This window comes from Oryctolagus cuniculus, chromosome 8 (genome assembly GCF_051225735.1).
Source record: "Oryctolagus cuniculus isolate XC-2025 breed Fujian yellow rabbit chromosome 8, ASM5122573v1, whole genome shotgun sequence".
Lineage (NCBI taxonomy): Eukaryota > Metazoa > Chordata > Mammalia > Lagomorpha > Leporidae > Oryctolagus > Oryctolagus cuniculus.
In genome coordinates this window covers 89,678,377-89,687,859 of record NC_142874.1, presented here as the reverse complement: position 1 = coordinate 89,687,859, position 9,483 = coordinate 89,678,377, and the positions used below count along the sequence as shown (strand labels likewise).

Sequence of the window (9,483 nt, the reverse complement as noted above, 5' to 3'; positions counted from 1 at the left end):
CATCATCCCTCTGCAATGATCCACTTTGGCTTCCTTATTAGAACTGAAACTGTTCTATGTTCAGTGGAACTCCTTGTTCCATTGCTCTTAGTTTACATTGCTGGTGTAGCAATCATCATACTACACTATGGGGTACTGTTTATACATTTGTCTATCTAGCAGATGGTAAACTCCTTGAGAACAAAAGCAATAGTTTGCTTATTTCTATATCTCTAGCAACCAGCATAGTCCCTGGGCCAGATGAAACTTCAAAAATATTAATAAACTGAATTTAATTGAATTTCCCTTAATGTTTCATTTGTGGTCTATTATCCTGCATTAATATGAAATAGGACTTTGGTTACAACTCTTCCACAGAACTCTATGAAATTAGATTCCAGCTGTCCTGCTGAAAAACTTCAGTAAAGGAAGCAAGGATTGATATCCATCCATTCATGCTGTAAGTCTTTATTGAGCATCTGTCCTGGGGGGCTTGGGATGCATGAGTAAACAAACTAAGATCCTGTCCTCATGGACCTATCATTCAAGTGGGAGGCAAGAACAGGAAATAAATACGAAGTGATATTCTAGACCATGTTCAGAGATGATAGGTGCTATAGAAAAGGAACAACTAGAGAATGAAGGACCAGGAGGGACTGGATATAGGGCTTGGGGGGAGGCAGTTTGCAGCCCTGAAGAGAATCATCCAGGTAGACCTCATTGAGAAAGAGAGCTTTGACCAGACTTGAAGGAGGTAAGAATTAGCCACCTGCGCATTTGAGAAAATGTATCTGACTTTCTTCTCCCAACTCCATAGAGGACTTCCAGCCAGAGCTGCCTTGGAAATCAGAAGATGTGATAAGCTTGGCAAGCTGCCAGTGTATTTGCTTATGACCTACCCAATAAATTCAATGAAGTTTTAATGGTTTTATTATTGTCAAATTTGTAAGAGATTGAAAACTAGAACAGAGAAAGGTTGGGGCTGACACTGCGGTGTAGCAGGTAAAGCCACCGCCTGCAGTGCCGGCATTCCATATGGGTGCCAGTTCGAGTCCCAGCTGCTCCGCTTCCAATCCAGCTCTCTGCTATGGCCTGGGAAAACAGTGGAAGATGGCCCAAGTCCTTCAGCCCCTGCACCTGCGTAGGAGACTTGAAAGAAGCTCCTGGCTCCTGGCTTTGGATTGGCCCAGCTCCAGCTGTTGCAGCCAACTGGGGAGTGAACCAGTGATGGAAGACCTCCCTCTCTCTGTGTGTGCTCCTCCTTCTCTCTCTGTGTGTAACCCTGACTTTCAAATAAATAAATAAATCTTTTTTAATAATAAGAACAGAAAAAGGAGAAGAAGTGCAGCACTCAACAGTGGGATGAGGGTGGGGAGAACAGGGAGCACTAATCTGAGATTAAAGAAGTTTCTGGAATCTTATGGGTAGAATTTCTACATGTTCTTCCCTGTGATGAGTTTAAATTCTCTAAAACATATAGCTTTACAGAGTCTTTTTGCCACCTCTGAGCATGACTTTCATGATTCTTTCTTCATTCTATTTCTCTGTGGTAACCAATGGAAAGCAAATTTTATAATTTCTAGTCCAAGAGAAAAAGCCCCAACTTTCTTGGTTTAATCTTAGCTCTATTACATGATACCTCTCTTCCTTTTGGCTCTGTCAAAGAAAGTGAAACTCTGCAAATTAAGACATTGCTGGGGATAGCTGCATCCCCTATTGGAGTGCCAGGGTTCAAGTCCTGGCTCTGCTCCCCATTCTGGCTGCCTGCTAATATGCACCCTGGGAGGCAACAGGTGATGGCTCAAGCACTTGGGTTCTGCCCACCTCTGTAGGTGACTCAGATTCTGTTATGTGCTCTTGGCTTTGGCCTGGTACAGCCCAGGCTGTTTGCAAACATTTGGGTAGTAAACCACTGGATGAAAAATCTTTATCTCAGCCGGCGCCACAACTCACTAGGCTAATCCTCCACCTGCAGCGCCGGTACACCGGGTTCTAGTCCCAGTTGGAGCGCTGGTTCTGTCCCGGTTGCTCCTCTTCCTGTCCAGCTCTCTGCTGTGGCCCAGGAAGGCAGTGGACGATGGCCCAGGTCCTTGGGCCCTGCACCCGCATGGGAGACCGGGAGGAAGCACCTGGCTCCTGGCTTCGGATCCGTGCCGCGCCGGCCGTAGCAGCCCTTTGGGGGGGGTGAACCAATGGAAAAGGAAGGTCTTTCTCTCTGTCTCTCTGTCTAACTCTGCCTGTCAAAAAAATAAAATTAAAAAAAAAAAATCTTTATCTCTCTCAGCCTTTCAAATAATGTTAAATAAATAAATTAAGTTTAAAAAAAAGTGAAACTGCCGGCACCGTGGCTCAATAGGCTAATCCTCGGCCATGTGGCGCCGGCACACTGGGTTCTAGTCCCGGTGGGGGAGCTGGATTCTGTCCCGGTTGCCCCTCTTCCAGGCCAGCTCTCTGCTGTGGCCCAGGAGTGCAGTGGAGGATCCCTGCACCCCATGGGAGACCAGGGTAAGTACCTGGCTCCTGCCATCGGATCAGTGCGGTGCGCTGGCCACAGCGCTCCGGCCGCGGCGGCCATTGGAGGGTGAACCAACGGCAAAGGAAGACCTTTCTCTCTGTCTCTCTCACTGTCCACTCTGCCTGTCAAAAAAAAAAAAAAAAAAGTGAAACTAACCAAAATACACTTGAAATATACTTATTCAATTAAAAATTTATTCAATTAAAAATTCAATTAAAAATTTATTCAATTAAAAATTCAATTAAAAATTTATTCAATTAAAAAAGTTTCAGACATTGCCTGTAAATACATATTAGAAAAAAAAGAATATGATTGTATTAGTAGTGAGAAGCCATCCTTAACAAACCGTTGGGGCATTACTATACCAAAGGCCAAATAAAATGACCAGAAGTTCACAAGTTATAAGAAAATAATAAAATAGGTTTGTCATATTCTAGAAATAATTTAGTCAACGTTTTTCTCAAGTGTCTAAAGGAGTGAAACTTAAGATATGTTCTCACTGATAATTTTACTACTATCATTGTCTTTCCCATAAAAGTCTTAAACCCTAACACACTTAGTCACTCCTCCTGGTTCCTGTTAATTAAGTCTGTTTCACTGAATGGCCTAATCACTCATATTCATCATATCATCACCAGCTACAAAAGAGGAACAACATGGAGTCTTCACAAATGTCGAGAAGAACTGGAAGCAGTGAAGTGAAGTGAAGCTTTAAGGCAGAAACTAAGGACGCCCTGTGAGCACAGATGATAAACAGTGGCCAGGTTGTGGGAGACAACAGTCTCTGAGTGAATCATTCACAAGTTTGCTATCTCGGTTATTGACTCTTCAGTGAGGTCTTCCCATATGGTGAAAGGCAGACAGACACAGGCAGAGAAGGCTTTCCCACTGCTGGTTTGCCCTTCAAATGTTCACAATAGCTGGGGCTGGGCCTGGTCTAAACCAAGAGCCCATAATCAAATCTATAACTCCCACATGGGTTGCCAGGCCCCAGCTCCTTGAACCACCACCTTCTGCCTCCTCCCAGGCACTCTGATATGAGATGCAGGCATGCTACATGACATCTTAACTGCCACACCAAGGGCCCACCTCAGAAAAATTCCCCCAAAATTCAAATTAACCCAAAACAAGTAAACCACATGTAGACAGTGTTTGCTATCATATCACAGAATGTTTTTGCATCAACAATCAAGTGTCATTACTGTTTCTTCTGCATGGGAATTACAGATTTGTAAACAGTGGAAGAAAAGATAAGCATATCCCTCATAGACTGCTTTCTTTGTTTTTCATGCACTAGGTTTTATGTTGGTTAATTCATCGCTGAGCTTACCTGGTTTCCATTTCCAAATGAAGTATTCCTGGAATTTAAGATATCATTTTACCAGCCTGAACCACAAGTTTCCCATTGTTTCCCCTGTTATGCACACCCTTGAATAATACCTCTCCTTAGAAACTAAATTTACTGTCCCTGTCTAGGACCTAGAGAAGAATGCTGAGTCTTCAGCCCCAGCATATCTTCAAAAAAGGTAAGACAGACCAGCAAAGCAGTAAATGACAAGTCCATTGTTTGAGCCCAATGCCAGGGACTTCCCCTTTTGTGTAAGCTGAGTCACATTTTTCCTGTTGTCAACTTGAAGGCTGTCCGTTGATGTATGATAGGACTATCTTGCTGATGTATAAAGCCAGCCAGGCAGGTTTCCTTGCATTTGTTTGCCTTACCTTGGACCCTTACCAATTAGAAGTTATCCACTGGCCAAAGGAGATAAGAAATGGTTTATTAAAGCTCAGATACTATGCTGAATGAACTAATTTCTGACAATTTTCTTGTGTTAAATGGTGTCCGAGGTTCCTTCCTTGTGCAATCTTGCTGATTTTGACAGAGGTCTTTTGGGATGTATATGTGCATTTTATTCCTGCTATCTGTTCAGTTGACACATGCTTTGAAACCACAGATATATGTGATCAGATGACACATTGTGAAAACAGGAAGCCAAAGGATGGAATCAACTGTGAAACAACCAGAACAAGTGAAGCTTTCTGCTTAAGTCCCAAGATGGGAATGCTATTATGAGAAACAAACAAAATGAAATAATTAATGTCGTATAATTCCAGCAGGAAAAGTAAGCATTCAGACTGCTCCAATTACCATTTTGTCAGTACCTTTACAACCAATGATATGGTTTTCAGATCTTAATCCACAGTATTGTCACGAGACATGATAAAATCTCTAAAATTGAGAGGGCTGTGATGACAGTTGCTATCTAGGAAATATTTAAGATAATTTGGGGGAAGGGGGGTGGCATCGTGGCATAGTAGGTATCTCATATCAGCATCAGTTCCAGTCTCGACTGCTCCACTTCCTATCCGGCTCCCTGCCAATGGCCTGGGAAAAGCAGTGGAAGATGACCCAAGTGCTTGGGCCCTTGCCACCCATGTAGGAGACCCAGATGAAGCTCCAGGCTTAGGCCTGGCCCAGTCCTGAGTATTGGGGTCATCTGGGGGTGAACCAGCAGATGGAAAATCTCTCTCTGTCTCTCCTTCTCTCTTGTAACTCTGACTTTCAAATAAATAAGTAAATTTTTTAAAAAACAGGAGCCGGCACCATGGCTCACTTGGTTAATCCTCCACCTGCGGTGCCCCCATCACATATGGATGCCAGGTTCTGGTCCCGGTTGCTCCTCTTCCAGTCCAGCTCTCTGCTATGGCCTGGGAAGGCAGTGGAGGATGGCCTGGGTGCTTGGGCCCCTGCACCCACATGGGAGACCAGGAAGAGGCACCTGGCTCCTGGCTTCAGATCAGTGTAGCTCCAGCCGTGGCAGCCATTTGGGGGATGAACCAACAGAAAGAAGATCTTTCTCTCTGTCTCTCTCTCTCACTAACTCTATCTGTCAAATAAAAAAAATTTTAAAAAACAATTTTTTGTCTGAAAATCACTATTCACATTGATTTTAGTATAAAAAAAGCATTGTTCTAATTGAGTTCCTTCATTTGTTCAGCAATTATCTGTTGAATGCTTACCCTAGGACAGTCAGTGTTATCAGCATTAGTATTATGAAAGTCATAGAAAATTCCCTTCTTGATTATAAGCCTTTGTATATTATATGGAGATTTTTCTTGTAATTCCTCAGAATTTCCAAGCACCAGTCTTCTATATTTACTTCACCATATTAATTTTTCAAAAGGTTATTTATCACCAGTGTAGGGAATAAAAAAAAGTTCAAACCAATAGATATGCAGAACACAAATATTAGAATGAAATGAATAAGGCAGGTTCTAGACAAATACCAAGACATACTGCCCCACTAAGATGTCATGAGATTATGAAATTTATTTATTTATTTTTTTGACAGGCAGAGGGGACAGTGAGAGAGAGACAGAGAGAAAAGTCTTCCTTTCCGTTGGTTCACCCCCCAATGGCTGCTGCGGCCAGCGCGCCGCGGCCAGCGCACCGCGCTGATCCGAAGCCAGGAGCCAGGAGTCAGGTGCTTCTCCTGGTCTCCCATGCGGGTGCAGGGCCCAAGGACCTGGGCCATCCTCCACTGCACTCCTGGGCCACAGCAAAGAGCTGTACAGGAAGAGGAGCAACCAGGACAGAATCCGGCACCCTGACCGGGACTAGAACCCGGTGTGCCGGCGCCGCAGGTGGAGGATTAGCCTAGTGAGCCGCAGTGCCGGCCATGAAATTTATTACTTCAAAGATTTCTGGCCAGTGTCATGGCCTATTGGGTTGAGCTTCCGCCTACAATGCTGACATCTCATGTGGGCTCTGGTTCATGTCTTTGCTGCTCCACTTCCTACCCAGGTCCCTGCTAGCACACCTGAGAAGGTAGCAGAGGATGGTCCAAATACTTGGGCCTCTGCCTTCCCCTTTGGAGAATTAGATGGAGTTCCAGGCTCCTGGCTTTTTCCTGGCCCAGCCCAAGCCACTGTAGCCACTTGGGGAGTGAACCAGCAGATGGAAGATCTCTGTCTCTCTTACTCCTTCTTTGCAGCCCTGCCTTTCAAATAAGTAAAAAGAAAAAAAAAAATGGCAGCAAGGTCATGAAAAGAGCAAGGTTTGGTGTGCTGCCACCATTTCTGAGGCTCTGTGTCCCAAACAGAGCTTCCTACAAGCACCATGTTGGGACAGAGCATCTGGGGGTTCACAAACTCCATAGACCATAGGAGCTATGATAAAGAGGCCTCAGGGAAGAATTTGGTGTTTTTGGTGGAAAACAAGTGGAGGTTGCTGGTTATGAAGACTTCGTATTTTGGATCTGGATTCGCTGCACCTTTCTTCATAGTACACCACCAAATACCTAAGAAAAAAGGATGCTATCTAGGAAATATTTAAGATAATTGGGGGGGTCATCCATGTAACAGATCACAAAGAGCATTTCAAGAGTTGCAATCTCTTTGAAAAATGGATCAAACTCTTAAACTCATAGCATATTAGATATGTTTGTAAATAAACTTATGACTTGAATGTTTAATGCCTCTTCTCTGATATAGGGAATAAAACTGAGCATGTCCTACTTTATTATTTGGATAATATTCTGGTATTATTTCTTAATCAAGATGTGTATGATGACTTAGCTTATTATATGATCTTAAATTCTGAGATTTTATGTATTTAATTTTTGTTTTTGGGATTAAGGCATTGTTGGAAATTTATGACATAGAAATACAAAGTTAGAAATTTCTTTTTTTAATTTCTTTTTTTAACTTTTATTTAATAAATATAAATTTCTGAAGTACAGTTTTTTGTATTACAGTGGCTTTTCCCCCCAAAACCTCCTGCCCACCCACAACCATCCCATTTCCTGCTCCCTCTCCGATCCCATTCACATCAAGATTCATTTTCAATTATCTTTATATACAGAAGATCAATTCAGTATATACTAAGTAAAGATTTCAAAGTTTGCACTCACACAGAAATACAAAGTGTAAAGTACTGTTTGAATACTACTTATACCACTAATTCACATAGTACACATTAAGGACAGAGATCCTACATGGGGAGTAAGTGCACAGTGACTCCTGTTGTTGATTTAACAATTGACACTCTTGTTTAGGGCATCAGTAATCACCTGATGCTCTTGTCATGAGTTGCCAAGGCTATGGAAGCCTTTTGAGTTCTCCAACTCTGATCTTATTTAGACAAGGCCATAGTCAAAATGGAAGTTCTCTCCTCCCTTCAGAGAAAGGTACTTCCTTGAAAGTTAGAAATTTCTAAAATGGATTTTGAACACACTTGGATAAATTATGAGATAGGATCACCATTGGTAGTAGAATGCAGGAAGGACAGAGAATGGATAACACCACATATGGAAAATCCTGTCCATCCATGTTTTGAGAGTTTCTATATGAAATATGCTATGTAAATGATGCCATGTGTTATAGACTCAGATATTTTTTAAGATTTGTTTATTTTTTTAAATCAGTTACAGAGAGAGGGAGAGATAGAGGAGAAATCTGTCTTCTACCCACTCCTCTAAATGGCTGCAATGGTCAGTGCTGGGCCTGGCTAAAGCCAAGAGCCAGAACCTACATCTGGGTCTGCCACTTGGGTAGCAGGGGCCCAAGCACTTGGGCCATCTTCTGCTGCTTTCCCAGGTGCATTAGCAGAGAGCTGGACCAAAAGTGGAGCAGCACAGACAGGAATCAGTGCCCTTATGGTATGTTGGCATCACAGGTGGCAGCTTAACTCACTAGTCCATGTGCCAGTCCCTGACAATTCTGTTTTTAAAGGATCATCAATATCTCTCAAAGTCTGACTCTGCTGAGAAATTTTTTAAAATATTACAATGGTACATTTTGTAGTGTCACCTTGTTGAATGGAAAACAAAGAATTAACAATGAGGACTTATCATGATTGTTAGTAAGAAGATTGTTACAGTGCACATATTAACCAATTTACCCTTCAACTATCATTCTGAGAGACTGTTTTTAGGAGGAAGTACTTTTGAAGCAATTGGATATTCACTTGCCAAACTTAATTGTATTCAAAAATCTATTTCTAGGGGCTAGCACTCTGCATAGTGAGTAAAGCTGCCACCTGTGGTGCCAGCATCCCATATGCACTCCCATTCAAGTCCCTGCTGCTCAACTTCCAATCCAGCTCCCTGCTAATGGCCTGGGAAAGCAGTGGAAAAGGGTCCAAGTGCTTAGGACTCAGCACCTATATGGGAGACCTGGATAAAGCTCCTGGCTCCTATCTTTGGGCTGGCCCAGCTCCAGCCATTGCAGCCATTTGGGGAGTATCCCATCAAACTGTAGATTGCTCTCTGCCTCTCTTTTCAAATAACTCTGCCTCTCAAATAAAATAAACAAATCTTTTTTAAAAGACCTATTTCTAGAAAGTTAAAAACAAAGATGGGAGAAAATGTAAAGACAACCTATTCTAATTCTCTCATTTTAGACATGAAGAAACATACACACAAACAAAGTGAATTCTAAAGATCCCAGCATTTATACAGACTCAAGTGTTTGGGCCCCTGCACCCATGTGGGAGGCCTGGAAGAAGCTCCTGGCTCCTGACTTCGACCTCACCCCTCTCTGGCCATTGCATCCATTTGGGGAATGAGCCAATGGACAGAAGAGTCTCTCTTTCTCTCTCCCTCCCTTTCCTTTTCCCTCTCTCCCTCCCTCTTTTTCTCTCCCTCTCTCTCTGTAACTCTGACTTTCAAGATAAATAAATAAATCTAAAACAAAAACAAACAAGCAAAAAAAAAAAGCCAAACTCCAACCACCTAGGTACCAGAGCTCGTCTTACATCTCTGTATGGGTATAGAGATGAAATACAACTGCACCCACGATCATCCATTATCCTATAGCCCATATGGTGAAGTGACTGTTTATGAACAGGATTAGTCAGTCATGACAAAAGCACTACATTGACTTTTTTTCATTTATTTGAAACATGAAGAGACAGAAACAGAGAGCAAGATAAATCTTCATGTGCTGGTTCAGTCCCCAAATGCCTGCAATAGCAGGCACTGGGTCATGCT

At 42.6% G+C, this 9,483-nt stretch overlaps 1 pseudogene; it reads left to right on the top strand.

The window, feature by feature from the left end:
• The first annotated feature begins 6,463 nt into the window (after positions 1-6,463).
• Positions 6,464-6,827, top strand: LOC149125084 (cytochrome c oxidase subunit 7C, mitochondrial pseudogene; annotated as a pseudogene).
• The last annotated feature ends 2,656 nt before the right edge of the window (positions 6,828-9,483 follow it).